A 16521-nucleotide genomic window follows, 5' to 3' on the forward strand; every position below is an offset into this window, starting at 1 on the left:
ATATATATAATATATATGTTATATATATAATATATATATGTGTAATATGTATATAGTATATAATATATATATGTGTATATATAAATATATATATATATATTATATATATATATATATATATATATATATATATATATATATATATATATATATATATATATATATATAATATATATTATATATATTAATATATATATAAAGATATATAGATTTGGGCTCATGTGAGAATACCATAGTTATGTGAGAATACTTAATTATATGAGAATATATCTCTACCCTTAAATCACTCTCATCTAATGGCTGACATTTCATTAATCAAAAGAAATCATCGACCCTACTGTAGCTCATTAATCCACCGAATCCCCAAAATGTCATGCATCTTCTTCGTGCAACCCAACTGAAGCTCACCATTTTCGTCCATTGTAGAAGCTTCAACAACATCCAAAACTAGCAATTTATCCTCAATTAAAGCTCAAACAAGATTCGAAATTATCCATTGAAGCTCAAAAATGATTTAAAGTGGTAAATGTTTTGGATTTTTTGGCTCTATTTTTCAGTTGCATCTCTGATTTTAGGGTTTCAATTTCATAATTTGATGTTGTTACTTTGAAATTAAGCTATGGAAAATGTCATTCTCATTTTTCCTATTTGCTTTAGTTGTCGTTTTATTTCATTCTGGTATTTTTTCGGATTTTGTTGGCTTTATTTTTCAGTTGCATCTCGAATTTTAGGATTTCAATTTGATAATTTGATGTTGTTACTTTGAAATTAAGCTATGGGAAATGTCATTCTCATTTTGCCTATTTGCTTAAGTTGTTTCGCTTTATTTCAGTTACATCTCGGATTTTTCGCATTTTTTAAGCTTAAAATTTTAGTTATTTGTCAGATTTTAGGGTTTGGTTTTTCATAATATGATGTTAATATGCAATTTTTCTAAATTAATGTAGGATCTGTAGTTCCTATTGCTAATAAATTTTCATTTCTTGAATTCATTGTTGAGTAATAAAATGTAGTGGATAAATTTGGATTGTTCTTGGATTTCATGGATGAACATCTGGAAGGAATTTATATTTCATTTTTGAGTAATAAAATGTAGTGGATAAACTTTGCTTGTTTGTTGTTTTTGAGTAATAAAACAATGATGTACTTTTAATCCACTCTTGATGTACTTTTAAGCTAGTGGTGATGTATTTTTAGCCACCATTAGTTATATTTTAGCTAAAAAGAATTGTTAAAGTTCTTATGCTCTTGTTGGATCATATTTTAGCTCTAGGTAGGAGACACGACTGTGCATAAAAATTCTGCATTGGACCTTAGAAAGGGAAAGAAAGAAATAAGTTGGAGTTCAACCTTCTTATAATTACTAGGCATTGTTACTCGGAAAATTCTTTTGTTTATCATTAGTGTAGAGGTGGGTCTAATCACAAAGATAGACGAAAAGCTGAAATATTTGAGGCAGTTGTTGATTAGAAAGTAGACCTTTAGTATGAACTGTTGAACAAACAATGCTTTGGTTGTGTATAGTTTTCTAGGATAAGCTTCTACATTGAAGAGACCTAAAAGTGGTAAATGGTAAACCAGATATTCTCTCTAAACAAAGAATATTATATGCCAAACCTGAGTTGAGTGATACGGAGTATTGAAGCTGACATTCCAAATTCCATATGCATCACTCTGCCGTAAGCTGATACCATATAATCTTTCCAGCCAAACCTCGTAGCTATCGATTATTAAATGTAATGCACTTGCTAAACATACAAACATATTGTCTAAATTATTTAATTCTTCACACAATGACACTCACCTTTCTAACTCTTGAGCTTCCGTGCCATAAACTCTAAGAGTTCAAATATTAAGTTGTTACTTGTGATACTTAATAAGATCACACAAGAAGCTTGAACTTAGCAGGTAAGAGACTGCACATATATTCAATTTGATACTAAGGAGTACTACAAAAACTACCATCAGTTGGTATCAATCTTTCTTTTTTTACAGCCTTTTACACCTCTTGGTGAATTTTTTTTGATAAATTAGACATCACCCTACTAGGTACTATCACTTAAATATTTCCTAGCTTGCAATGTTTGGTAACAAAATATACACATTTCATTGTTTTTATGCTCTAAAGATTAATTACTTCTCCATATATATTAATTAGTTACAAAATTATTTATCAGACACAGAATCTAGATTTCTTCCAACAATCTGTTCACGTTTCTGGTCTCCAGGAAAATTGGACGGGAAATAATTAGCTAAACTAGGACATATCCTTGAAGAGAATATTAGTTCTAGAACACATGAACTGCTTTTGCTTTACATAAGGTTCTCTAGAAGCAAGATGCATATTTGATTTTGACCAACAAGCCTATAAACTGTTCAGAGTATGAATATGGAATGCTAACTTATCTGTAGGCCATTTATACTAGATATTAGGGAGAAAACGGAAAGTATAATGTCTTCTGAGTTTATGAAGCAAGCATGGCATATGACCTTAATGCCCATAAATTACCATAATTGATGAAAGTGTGATGCATATTTCCTTGCTTTGATTCATTCACATTATTGCATATATGCTTATAGCTATATCACATACTTTATATTTCACTTGTTATATAACGGTTATGAGTTTATATAATTTGTTTATATGATTTTCGCCAGGTTTAGTTTTGTACATTTTATCTCTATAGCTTCAAAAATAAAAGTGTTCTAGTGTTTGAGATTACTCATCATACACAATGCAATTAGAGTTCTTATTTTCTACTATGATTCAAGTGACAAACTACAATGTATAATATGACTTATCATTTTGCCAAAATTATGCCACTTTTGAAACAATCATCAAAAAGAATTGACAACCAAGATAGCTTGCTTGCACCTAGCCTTATCTTGTTGAATCCTTTCAATAAAAGTCTCTTCTTTAACATCAGCTTTAACCATTGCCAAATCCATCTCCATTAACTTTAATACTCTAAAAAGTTCAGTCACCATTCTATCGTCTACTTTGCCTTCATCTCTTAACACCTGAGCTTCTTCTCTTGCTCTTTCAGCCACTATCACTATCTCCCCTGCCTTAGCCAACAGCTCTATCGAACCGAACTCTCTATCCAAATCCTTCAAACTTGTCTAAGAAATCCATGATCACATATTTAGATGGTTTTTCTAGCTAGTGATTGGTTTAGTCCTCTTCCATCTTATCTCAAAGTTTTGAGGCTCTGGTTTTACGACTCCGGTTCGAGCCTTTCGATCCCAGATTACTTCAGACTTCCTTCTCTTCTCAATGGGAAACTACTCTGGTGGGGTTGGCCTCAAACTTCTCCAATGTGAGCTTGAATTCCATAAGAGAGTTTTGAACATCAAGTGCTCCGATTATGAAGATAAGTCTAATGTGGATCTTGTAAGTAATTATTTACCTTGTAGTGTAATTTTCATTGCTTTTCCTGTTAATAATTTCCTTTAAAAGTGAATCCACGTGTTTAAGATTATAAAACTAAATATTTCTAATAGGTGATGTACTTTTAAACCATCACTGATGTATTTTTAAGCCATCACTGATGTACTTTTAAATTACTAGTGATGTACACTTACATCCTTCATAGTAAGAAAAACAAAATACATGAGAGGTAAATTTACATGATACAATAGTGATGGAACAACGTTGCATAGACTTCCAAGACAAGCATTGGTTTTAAATATATTCTTCAACATGATGTTGGTGGCTCTAGATTTTTACTATAGTTTATGCATACTGAATTGTCGATGGAGCAACACTAAAGAAAATATATAGGTGCTTTTGAGTCTTTCACTAGTAGAATAAATGCTATTTGCTGCGGTTAAAAAGTGCCATATTGCTGCGGTTTTGGGCGCGCAGCAATTAAGGGGGCAGCAATAGGTAATAATAATATCGCTGCGATTTTAAACCGCAGCAATATTTGAACATATTGTTGCGGTTTCCGATTAAAACCGCAGCAATATATTGTTTTTTTATTACAAAAATTTCGAGCCTATTGCTGCTGTTTTTTCTAAAAACCGCAACAATATGTACCACAATTCAAATTTTTTTTTTTCGATATTCATATAGGAAATTAGAGTGTAAAAAACACTTAATTAAAACACAAACGAAATCAAATATGCCTTCAACCAAAAAAAAAAACAAACATATTATATAGAACACTAACCTAAAAGAAATTAACTCACAAATCTACTGCATCTATAACACTAACCTTTATGTTTTGAGAGGAGAAGGGAAAAGATATATTAAGAGGATGAAAGAGTATCCATGAGTACATAAAGAGCAATGTCATAGTGAACACTAACCTAACAGAATCAAATTTACATTCAAAAAAAAAAAAAAAAACAGATCTGGAATGCGCTGCTGAAACAAAAAAACAGAAAAATAAATTACTAACCTAAAACAATGAATTTACAAACTGATCTTAAAAAAAATGGAAAAAAAAAGATAAAAAAATGAAAAAAACCAAACTGTTGAAACTAAACTACATTAAAAAACGAAAAATTCCCAAACAATCTGGTGAACGACGAACAAATGACGAACAAGACGCCGGAGTTGGCGCGAACGGCCGACGAATGAGGAACGAACCCACGAAGTTGGTGCGTCTGGCCGGCGGTGGAGACGAATATGAGAACGACGGCGGTGGAGACGGACAAAGAGGAGAACGACGGTGGTGGAGATGGACGAAGACGAGAACGACGGAAGCCTTAATTAACTGAACGAACGACGAAAAAAAAAACAGATCGGCGGAATCATCGGTCTTCGTCGAAGATTAAGGTGAGAGGAGAGAGGAATGAGGGTGAAGGTAAGGTGAGAGGAGATAGGAATGAGGGTGAAGGTAAGGTGAGAGGAGAAAGCGCTGAAGGTGAGAGGAGATGAGAGGGCTGCGGCGTGTGAGTGGAAAAATGTGAAGAAAGAAAATAAACCCTAACTGATGGGCTTGCGTTTTATATAATTTTTTTTATATATATTGCTGCGGTTTTTTCAATAACCGCAGCACTATATAAAAATATTATTTTTTAATAATATTTTAATATATTGTTGCGGTTTTTGACAAAAACCGCAGCAATAGGTTTGGTCAAAAAGTCGAAAAAATTTAAAAAAATTTCCATTGAAACCATATTGCTGCGGTTTTCGGCCGAAACCGCAGCAATATGGTTATTTTCTATTTTTTCTTTTCTTTTTGCGTGTTATATTGCTGCGTATAGGTAAAACCGCAGCAATATCACCGCAGCAAATAGCATTTATTCTACTAGTGTTTTATTGCTGAAAATTACAATGGTTTAATGTTATTTGAAATTTCTCATATATGAGATTCAATGTACTTATAGTGTACCTATGATGTATATGTGTTAATGATTTGATGTACATGTGATGTATCGGTATATGGCTTTCACATATTGGAGAATATTTGAATAATGCCATAGTTATAATAAAATTAGACATATTAAAGAGTTTTAGTCAGGTTATTTCAAAAGCTTTTATATACATAATCCATGAAAATATCAAAGTATCCCATTGATTGTCAACAGTGGAGATCACATGCAAGTACCCTACAAGCACCTGCCTATGCTTTTTACTTATACTTCAAAACCTATTAGCTCAAATGGAAGAGCATGTGCTATGCGCAAGATGTGGGTTCGATTCCCACATAGGTTATAAAATGACAATTATTAGAAGTTAGAGCTAAGACATAGAGCAGAACATGATGTACAATAGCACTCATGTACATTAAGAATAGAGTTGACAATCATACTGTTACTCAAACTAATGTCGTCATTTGTTTCTTCTTTTACCGTAGCATCAAGTAAGGCTTAGGAGAAAAATTAAAAACATCCTAAAAACTAAACAATACCATGAAAATAATAAGAGCTTCTGTGGGAGTTGTACCCACATTTTTGTATATTTGCACACAAAACACTCACCAATTGAGCTAACAAGCTATTAAGTTGCAACATTTTGATAAGAGTTATATCAAGTATTGGTTAGAGTTGTAGCAACACTTGACTATAGTTATAGAAAATAGTAGTTATTATGCCACATCAACCAGCACATTCAGCAACTTTAGGCCTATACCCTCTGCCTACAAATCTAATTTCCATCTCTAAAACTATGTGCTCATAGCCAGAACCTTTGCCATGACAGTCTCTAGAAGTCAGTTGTCAACTTTAGTTTCTGGTTTTTGAATGTATTATGGGGGAGGACAAATGCCTACTAAACTGCCAAACAAACGCATACTTGCAAACATATTCTTGAAAAATTCCACTATAGAATGGAAGGTATTTGAATGGAGAGTGAGGACCATTTCTTGTACAATGCACCAAATACAAGTATGATTGCTTCTAGAATTGACATGTTAAGAAATTGAAATATGTAAAACTAAAAAGGGAATCCTCACAATATCATTATTGAAATAGGTTTGATCATAATGATGTACTTTCAGGCCATCAGTGATGTACATTGAAACCATCTCTGATGTACATTCAAGTTATCTCTGAAGTACATTCAACTTGATAGTATATTTTTATGATATCCTCTAAGGTTACGTTGCACATTTCCCAACTACATTGAATACTAAGGACCACCTGCGATAATCTAAGTTAATTCATCTATACTCTATAGTTTCTTTTACTACCGCAAAGTATTACTATTCATCTATACTCTATAGTTTCTTTTACTACCATCTGTCCATCCATGGCTTCCACAAACTAAACAAGATGTCATTACTAACTCTACCTAAATGCTTCAAAGAACAAACCTCCACATCACAACATATACAAAATTGTCCACACCTACCTCATACTCATAAAGGGAAACAAACAAGGGCTCATGGAAATCCACAATGAACAAAACATGAACAATTTAAGACATGACTAATCGATTAGAGTCTTAGTAGCCTCTAAACAACATACCTTCACCGCCCATTCTTGGAGAAATACCAAAAAAATTAAACCACCCAGAGGTCTTTGTTCTACTTCCTCCACTAATTGTCTGCAAGATAATGAGATGATTTAGATACAATCCACAAAGGTTTGCAATCAAGTATCGGCTATGGAACAATAACACCACTATATAAGGCACTTAAAGAAGCTTCTGCCCTAGGATTGAAGGGACTAACCACAAATAAATAGAAGAAGCTTCGAATCCCAAATACAAAACCATCCCATTTCCGCCCCAGTTTCAATTCATCACAACAATACCATGCAAATTACAACAAGAGATGTTAATTAACAGGCTAACGAGAAGGATTTCAATCAATATAAACTACAACAATTTGAGAATATAACTTCAACCCAAATACTCAAATCACAAAGAAACAGACCCACAAAAAGAAAAATAAAAAGATATGATCTTTACATTCAAAGAAAGCAAGGCAAGGTGGTTAATTTCTACAACTAAGCAAGTAATGATCTTTACTTTAGCCATGGTAGTATATCAAGAACAACAAATTTTATTGTTACTAATTAATAAATTTTTTGATCAGAGAGCTAATTTAACAAGAAGAGCATAATATTAAGAACAACAAACTAGGAAAACAGATTTAAAGCAATTAAAATTTCGTACCTGATAATGATTGAATTGAACGATTTAACAACACCCAATTCGATGAATTGAATGATTGAGTAGCACCCAAATTTGATGAATTGAACGATTGAGCAACACCAAAATTTGATGGATTAACTTTTGATGGATGAATCAATAGATGAAGAGAGAAAAGTTCAGATTTTTGCTCGCAAAAAATCGATCTATAAAGAGAGAGATTGGTGTTTAATTTACCCATTTAGTTGTTGCTTTCCACGTTAGGAAGATGGGTTTGGTTATTAAAGCTTGAGAAAATCGCATCCCTTAGATTTCTATGATCTAACGGTTGTGATTTATTCTCACATATAATCTAAACTCACATAACTCTTCATTCTCACCGGATCCCGACTATATATATATATATATATATATATATATATATATCCTAACGTGTTAAGGGTAATATTGGTGAAGTTGTTTTGTAGGACAATATTTTTGAGGTTTGTGGTATCTTCATCTTGAGGTATCTTTAGAGGCGAGGCCTCTACCTTGTGCTCTCCTATGGAGAAGGTAATTTGTCGCAAAGGAGGATGGTCAGCTTGAACAGTGCCATCTGGAGTCTCCCAGACGGATGTCCTTTTGCTGGTGTTTACAGGTTCTATGGATTTAAAAGGGTAAACAATGTTGTGGTCATATATATATATATATATATATATAACATTCATCAATTAATTACAAAAGGTTTGTCACTGATATGACATTGTGTTACAACTTTCAACATCACAATGTCATTATTCAGTGACAAATAATCATTGTTTAAACATTCATGATCATCAAAAAAGGTCATTTAAATACATTTTGCTAAACATAAATGTTACCTCAATATGATAATCATTTTATAGTAACCTCAAGAATATGTATAAGAATCCTCCAAGCATCATAACTTGATTTTCATGCTAGTTTGAATCATATATATATCACCATAGCCATCCTCCAACAACCACCTCACAACATTAAAAAAATGCAAACATATCAATGATAATAACATATTCACAATAACATACTATAAACTTTTATCTTCCTTGCAACGTTGGTAATTCATTCAATCATAAAACTCAAACATCTATCTAGAACTAAATAAAGTATTCCAAAAATAAGCAACTCATGAATAATCACCAACACTTTGCTCACTAGCACCAATCAAGTACTTATAATGGCAGATCTAGTTACATGAGGGATTAAACAACCCACTGACATCATGCTCTGAAGTCAACCATTATCAAAGCATCATTAGATACTTAAGCTTCAACTTATTTTGGTTTGTAAGCCTTAGTTTTTTAATAAAAGACCAAAGTTGATACTCTTTACATTGGTTCAATATCAATTCCATTTATATTACCATGATACAAAAAGAGGAAAGATGCAATCTTTTACTGTAACAGACTACCACAAACTGCCTTTGTAATTTAACTAAAAAGAAATATGAAGTGAAATCAAGATTATCAATTTCAAAAATAAGTTTCAATTTCATAACAAAATAGAAGTTCCAATCTTTAATATCAATGACCCAAACACTACTAATTTCAGACCCATAATTTAAATTTGTTATTATACCAAGATTCAAAATGGATTTGAAGATTCACATAATGATATGCATCAAAATTAAAAAGAATGGAGCTTATACCTCCATAAAGGGCAAAGAAACAATGGCACTAACACACACGAGATAGAAGGATGGAGAACATCCCATGTGACGACAATATCCACAAGCAACAGCGACAGCAGACAAGCGACCACAAAACACCATGTACAATAGCAAAACAAACTAGAGGAGATGGAAAACGTGGCAACATTGACAGTGCCGGAACGCTAACAAGGAGCACTGCCGACGAAAAAGAATAATAACAACAACCACCACAACAACATCGCAAAGAAGGGAGAAAATTGATGTACCTAATGATGGAGACTGTGTGAGTGATTACTATGACAGTGAGGATGACCTTGAAACACCATAGGATAGTGAAGATGAAGAGTATAGTGGTAGAAGAAGGAAGGGTAAGGGGGTGTTGGTTCCTGAAGACACAAATTGGTCAAGGTTTCTCTAGAGAGTAGGACAAAGAATTCCTAACAGAGAGGCTTTCAGAAGTGCAATTGCACACGTTATAATACAGTGTGGGAGAAACTTGTACATTATTTTGCAAGTAATACTAATAGGCAGCAGAAAATTGAGGTGAGGTGTAAAAAAGGTTGTCCATTCAGGTTGTTTGGAAGCTGGGACTCAAGGAGAGAATGTTTTATGGTGAAGTCAATAGATTGTGAGCACAAATGCACTACGAATATGGAGGGTAGTAGGCAGATGAAATCAAGTTGGCTTGCTAAGCAATTTTTAGAGATCTTTAAAGCAAGTCCTCATTGGCCAGCCAAAGACATGATGGAAGCTGTGAGGAGGTCCTATAGCGTGGTCATGAAGAGGTATATGGCTTACAAGGTCAAGTGCAAGGCCCATAGGCTTTTACATGGCTCAATGAAGGAGCATTATTCAAGTTAGGAGGGTACTTGCAAGCTATAAAGGACAGCTGCGCTAACACAGTTATCACCTTGTTGACTACAGGATGAGATGATACACCAGTATTTCAAAGGTTGTTCATTTGTTTTGAAGGGATTAGAAAAGCATGGATGGAGGGGTGTAGGAGATTATTGAGCATTGATGCCTGTTTTTTGAAGAATTTTTTGGGAGGAAAACTCATGGCAGGAGTGGGCAAGGATGCAAATGACCAGATGTACCCTGCTGCATAGGCTATTGTGGAAGGAGAGAACAACTCCTCTTAGGAGTGGTTTCTAACCCAGTTGAGGGAAGCTCTCAGCTTAGGTGAAGGAGATGGTATCACCATCGTTTTAGATGAGCATCTGGTATATATTCTTCATCTTACTCCTTATTTCATTAGAATATCTTAGTTTCCAATTTGTTTCTTAGCAGTGCACTTTGTTTCATGCAACATAGGCCATACTAAGCAGTGTGAAGGTAGTATTTCCAAACTGTGAGCATAGGCACTGTGCCAGGCATATTGCCCATTGGCACAAGGCACACAAAGGAGATGACATGAAACTGATGTTTTGGAAGGCTGCTAAAGCATATTCTTTAGCATATTACAATGAAGCTTTAGCAGAAATGGAGGCAGAAAACCCTGATGCTGTTACTGATTTCAAAGCTCACAACCCTGAAGTATTTTGTAGGGCATTTTTAGATACTACAACCAAAGTGGATGTCATTACTAACAACTTATCTGAGACTTTTAATGGCTACATAATAAATTCCAGGAACAACACTTGATATATTTATTTGAAGACATTAGGGTAGCCTTGATGCAAATGTTGGTTATTAAAAGACAATCCATGGAGGGTAGTTCTGCACAATTATTCCCTAGAATTCAAGCAAGGTTCGAAGAGAAAGAATGGGCTGCCAACTGCACTCTCGTACCTTCCACCAACACAATTTTCCAAGTGAACCAGGGCATGGATAGCTTTATTGTAGATCTGCAAGCAAGGTCCTGCACTTGCAAGAAGTAGGAATTAACTGGCATCCCTTGTTGCCATGCAGTCTCATGCATTTTCTTTTGCCATAAGGATGCAGAAGATTATGTTTGTGGCTACTACACCAGGGACATATATTTGCAGTCTTATGAAGGTTCAATCCCACCTGTTGTTGGTGATATACATTAGCCAAAGTTCAACTCCCCTCTGAACCCACCCCCAATAAAGATAGGTTCTGGGAGCCCAAGGAAAATTAGAAGGAAAGACCCCCATAAAACCCCAAAAAGCCTGGCAGGTTAAGAAAACATGGAGTTCAAATGACCTGCAGTGTATGTAAATCAAAAACCCACAACAAAAGAACATGTTCTAATAAGGACACTGTGTCCAGTGCACCTCCACAACCTACATTAAAGAGACGCAAGTCAACAGCTGCAGAATCTAGCACAATAGTGCCAGTAACACCACAAAATGATAACTTGACAACCACTACATCACCAAGCAGAACAAGAAGAAATGGCAGAGTTATCAAGAGAGGTGGTACTGGAAGTGATGGGTCTAGTGTTGGAAGGGGTTGGTCTGGTGTTGGAAGGGGTGATAGAAGTGCTGGAATGGGTGGAAGAGGGAAAAATGAAGGAAACAAAGTAAGTGTACTGCCAACTGAACAACTTTTTTTCAGTTCATCATTACCATTTTTAACTTACTCAGTTTCATTATAGTGTAGCAGATGCCAAAAGGAATTGGTGTTTTTATTGGTGAAGATGGATCAACATTGTGAGTTTTTTTCTTGATTTGAGTTGAATTTTTCCTTTTTTTTTTGCTACCCCATCTTAACATTATTACCACTTCTGTTTTACAGGCTCCTGGACAGATTGGAGGTCCAAGGTTGGTGTCTCAACCTACTGTTACAACAACATCAGGCTGTCGATTGGGTAATCAAGCATCAACCAGCCATTCATGAAGATAGTACAGCTTTGGATAATTCAGCTCATGTCAATTACATTTTCACATTCTTTTAGCTCTTTATTAAAACATTTAAATCATTTGCAAGATTGATGGTCTTTGTTAAGGTAGTAACTTCTCTATTTATTTTGTTAAAAAAATGGTATTAGGTGCAACTTTGTTATATATGGTGTTTTGACAGCAATGTGAATTTTTAAACACTAATTTATTTAGTCAATTCATTCTTCATTGATTAGCAAAAATAGGAGTACATAACTCTTCATTGATTAAGCAAAATAGGAGTATGTAACCTCCATTACGAACTTCCTTAGTACTTACTTACCCCTAGTACAAAACATTCCCCATAAATTTCCCACTGCCCACCAAATAACCCAACTACTTAATGAACACCAACACAACAGCAAACAAAACCCATGAAATAAACAACCCAATAAGAGCAAATTTTCCCCCTTGCACTCTTAACAGCTTCTCATGAAGACCTAGTCAACTCATCTTCATTACAGCAAGTTCTTCACACAATTTCTCTTTCTTCAGCTTCAATTTGTTTAATTTCTCCTCTAGAGACTTATACAAGAGCTCCAGTTCAGCAATTGAAGTATACTGCTCAAACAGTGTTGACTATAGGTCACTAAACTTAGGGCAGTCAAAGTCCTTGCATTCCCATCTAAAAAATTTGCAATCCTCACCCTAATAACAAATAACAATTATATATCAGTATCTCAATTGCATTAACAAAGCCCTAATTTCCAATCCTTAATTTAAGAATCCTAATTTCAGAGGTTGTATTATTATGTAATTCGATAGCATTAACAAGGCCCCAATTTAAAACATTACTTATGATGATGAAAAGAGTGAAAAAAAAATTACGCAATTTTTAAACCATAATTCACACTTACAGGCCACAACGCACACCCATAATACTTCCTCCCTTGATTTTCTCCTCCACTTTTGACAGTCCTTAACTTCGAAGGAATGTTATGCTTACAAACCACATCCAATTGCGCACCTCCTGAATGTCTTGAATTCAAAGAACCTCCGGAGTGTTGATGAGCAACCATGATGAGATGAGATGAGAGCGATGAAGGAAGTGATAAAGGAAATTCGTGCAAGGGGTGATGGAAAGTAAGGGATGAAGTTTAAATGAAGGAGGGAAGGGGAAATCGCATGTTTTCATTAAATTGAAAGCACGTGCCTCATTAAACCTGTTACAACAGGTAAGTGACCTGCTAGGACTTATAGGAGAAACTAAATATAATACATGGGTCGTACAGGAACTAATCAGAAGTTCGGAATTATTAAAGTAAATGGGGAATAATTGAGCTCTTTCTTGGCAATTAATCCTAATTTTTAATTGAGCTGCTTAAACACTGAGCACACACTCCAACTCTTAAAATAAATTTCGTCCTCGAAATTTGAAAACATAAAACTTTAGAGCATCTGTAGACGGATGAGATCACATAAAATGTTTTAAACGAAAATCAAATCACTCCATTTCTTAGCTTAAATCTAATACATCAAAAGATTTGCTTCCTAGACAAATAATCAATAATTATGAATCCAAATTCTCCGTTATCTCAATCAATATAATTCGATCTTTCTCCGATAATAACTCACACTCAAAGCTAGAACTCTAATATAACTTTACACTTTTTCAAATCTGAACTTTCAAGCCTCAACGTTCAACTTCCTTTATTCATATTCTTCAATTCCTGATCAGTAATAACCCAATTCAATTTCAGACAATCCCAAAAATCTTTCTTGAACTCATCTCTATTCTATATGGGAAGAGGGATAGGACACCAAATTTTCAAAATATCCATTTTATCCCCTATGACAGAATAATTACAAAAACTCACATAAACTCACTAATTGGTTCAAATACCAAATACAAACAATTCAGAAAAGAAAAAATTACGAACGTGTACAAAGAGTAACTACCAAACAGTTGCAAAAGGAATATAAAAAAAATAACTACAAGTCTTCAACCACATAGTCTGAAATCACTCTTTCATTTAGTCTTCTTCTCCTTGCTCCTCTCGCATTTTCTCCATTTCAATTCAACTCACAAAAACACAAGCAAAATATCCAAGGTATTAGAATAGAGGTTGCACCAAGATCAGGTAATCAAATAGAGATACAAAACATTGATTTGTTCATAACTGTTTTTACAATTTAATTTAGTAAAATCATCTTCATTTTTTCAGTGTACATTTCATACAGGATACTTTCACGCACACTCCACAACCCTTACAAGTTACAATCAACAAATATCACAACTGTCAACCAAATTTAGACAAGGTTTTCCTTATTTCTCTTGCACATTATATGGTTTTCGTTTTTTATAATTTAATGGGATAATGTTTTTTTTATTCTCGACAAAAGGAGAGGGCAACTGGGCAACTCTCATTCACAACCGGTGCACTGGATGAAGTACCATCAACCAAATATCACAAAAAAAACACCACTTGCAAGGTGAATCAAGAAACAAGGGAAAATGTATGTTTGCAATTGCAAATCAGTATCAATATTCGATTGCAAATCCTTTTTTTTTCCGGGCAGATTAGGAAAGAACCAATAACTTCAACTTTTTTTAAAAAAATCGACTCAAACTACAACTTCTCCCAAAATTTGAAAACCAAATTTAATTCTTATAACAAAAAACGTAAACATAACAAACTCTAAAAAAAATATGTCCATTATACATTTACACAGTGCGTTTTTTATAAAAATATATCTCCCAATAATTCATTTTAAAGAATTTTTTCCATGAAGATTATTCATTTTTTAAAAACTAACTTTACTACTTTTGTCAATTCGAAAAAACAGATTTTTTCAATTCGAAAAAACTGATTTTTTCAATTTGAAAAAACTAATTTTTGTTCGAAAAAACTAATTTTTTTTATGAACATTCAATTCGAAAATACAAAAAATTTCCATCAACCACTTTCATATAGATCTATTTTTTTAAAACTAACTTTACTACTTTTTTCAATTAGAAAAAGCAATTTTTTTTCAATTCGAAAAAACTAATTTTTTCAACATGAAAAAACTAATTTTTTTTATGAACATTAAATTTGAAAATACAAATATTTTCCATCAACCAATTTCATATAGATCTATTTTTTTAAAACTAAATTTACTACTTTTTTTCCATTCGAAAACAAACTGATTTTTTTCAAATCGAAAACATTGATTTATTCAATTCGAAAAAACTGAGTTTTTCAATCCGAAAAAACTAAGTTTTTCAATCCGAAAATACTAATTTTTTCAATTCGAAGAAACTAATTTTAGTTTGACCAAACTAAATTTTTTTAATAATCTTTCAATTCGAAAAAACAAATTTTTTTCATCAACCACTTTCATATATATCGGTTTTAAAAACAAATTTTTTTAAAAAGTTAACAATAACCGCAAAACAGTAACAATCTCCCTAAAACTTACAGATTTTCGACCATGTTTCATGCAAAAAATAATAATTTGAAACTACATCTTACACACCTGCTCAATTGCATTCGGAATTACTGTGTTCTTCTCCAATTTATTTTTGCTACACCTTCAATCCCCTCAAGGTTTCGATCGATCTATCTCTGATTATTAAGTTTCACCTATCTCATGTTTAGAGAGGGTGATTGCATATTTAGAGATGGATATTTAGAGAGAGAGAGAGAGAGAGAAAGTGAGATAAAATGATGGATGAACACAGATGATTGCATATTTGAAGAGAGTGTTTGTTTGCAAAAAATGATTGCACGCTATGCATATTTGAAGAGAGTGTTTCTTTTATTTAGAGATTGGATATGTTGAGAGAGAGAGTGAGTGAGCTAAAATGATAAATGAGAGAGTTTGACACTTATTTTCAAAGTGGAGATAAGTTTCATTTTATGTAAGGGGGAGTGGGGGACTACAACATTATTATGCTTTCAAATTATGATACGGGGATTGTAACATTATTATTGTACTTTTGTATCAAATTGAGCATGCTTAATATCTGCTATATTACTTTGATCATGTTAAATATATGCTATATTACTTTGAGCATGCTAAATATCTATTTTATATGCATATAACACTAGATAAATATTGATTTGTTAATGGGGAAAACATTACATTACATTACGAAAGGATACGCACCCTTGCGTTTTCCCATGTATTTTGGTATCAATTGTATTATTATTGAAATGTCTGCTTCACCTTCGTATGTTGTACTTTTCTAAAGTATTATCCCTATTTTTTATGTCAAGACTCAATAGAGGTAGGACACAAAAAAAAAAAAAAGAGAAAACAAAGAAAAAATAAAGAGATAAGAATTTATAGGTGTCTATATGTTGAAAGATAGTTATGCGAAAATTATACAACAAGGATATCAACAACTTTTAAAAATTAATTTATTAGTACGTAAACATTAATTATAGATAGATAATGAGATTTAAAAAATAATTATAAAATATTAACCTACATATAAAGGGATTACTCTAAAATTAATAACATTATTTCGTATA

At 33.2% G+C, this 16521-nt stretch overlaps 1 pseudogene; it reads right to left on the minus strand.

Annotated features, from left to right (window-relative positions):
* Positions 1-2806: 2806 nt before the first annotated feature.
* Positions 2807-3354, minus strand: LOC104884202 (protein CHLORORESPIRATORY REDUCTION 41, chloroplastic-like; annotated as a pseudogene).
* Between the last annotated feature and the right edge of the window lie 13167 nt (positions 3355-16521).

This window comes from Beta vulgaris, chromosome 4, assembly GCF_026745355.1.
Source record: "Beta vulgaris subsp. vulgaris cultivar EL10 chromosome 4, EL10.2, whole genome shotgun sequence".
NCBI lineage: Eukaryota > Viridiplantae > Streptophyta > Magnoliopsida > Caryophyllales > Amaranthaceae > Beta > Beta vulgaris.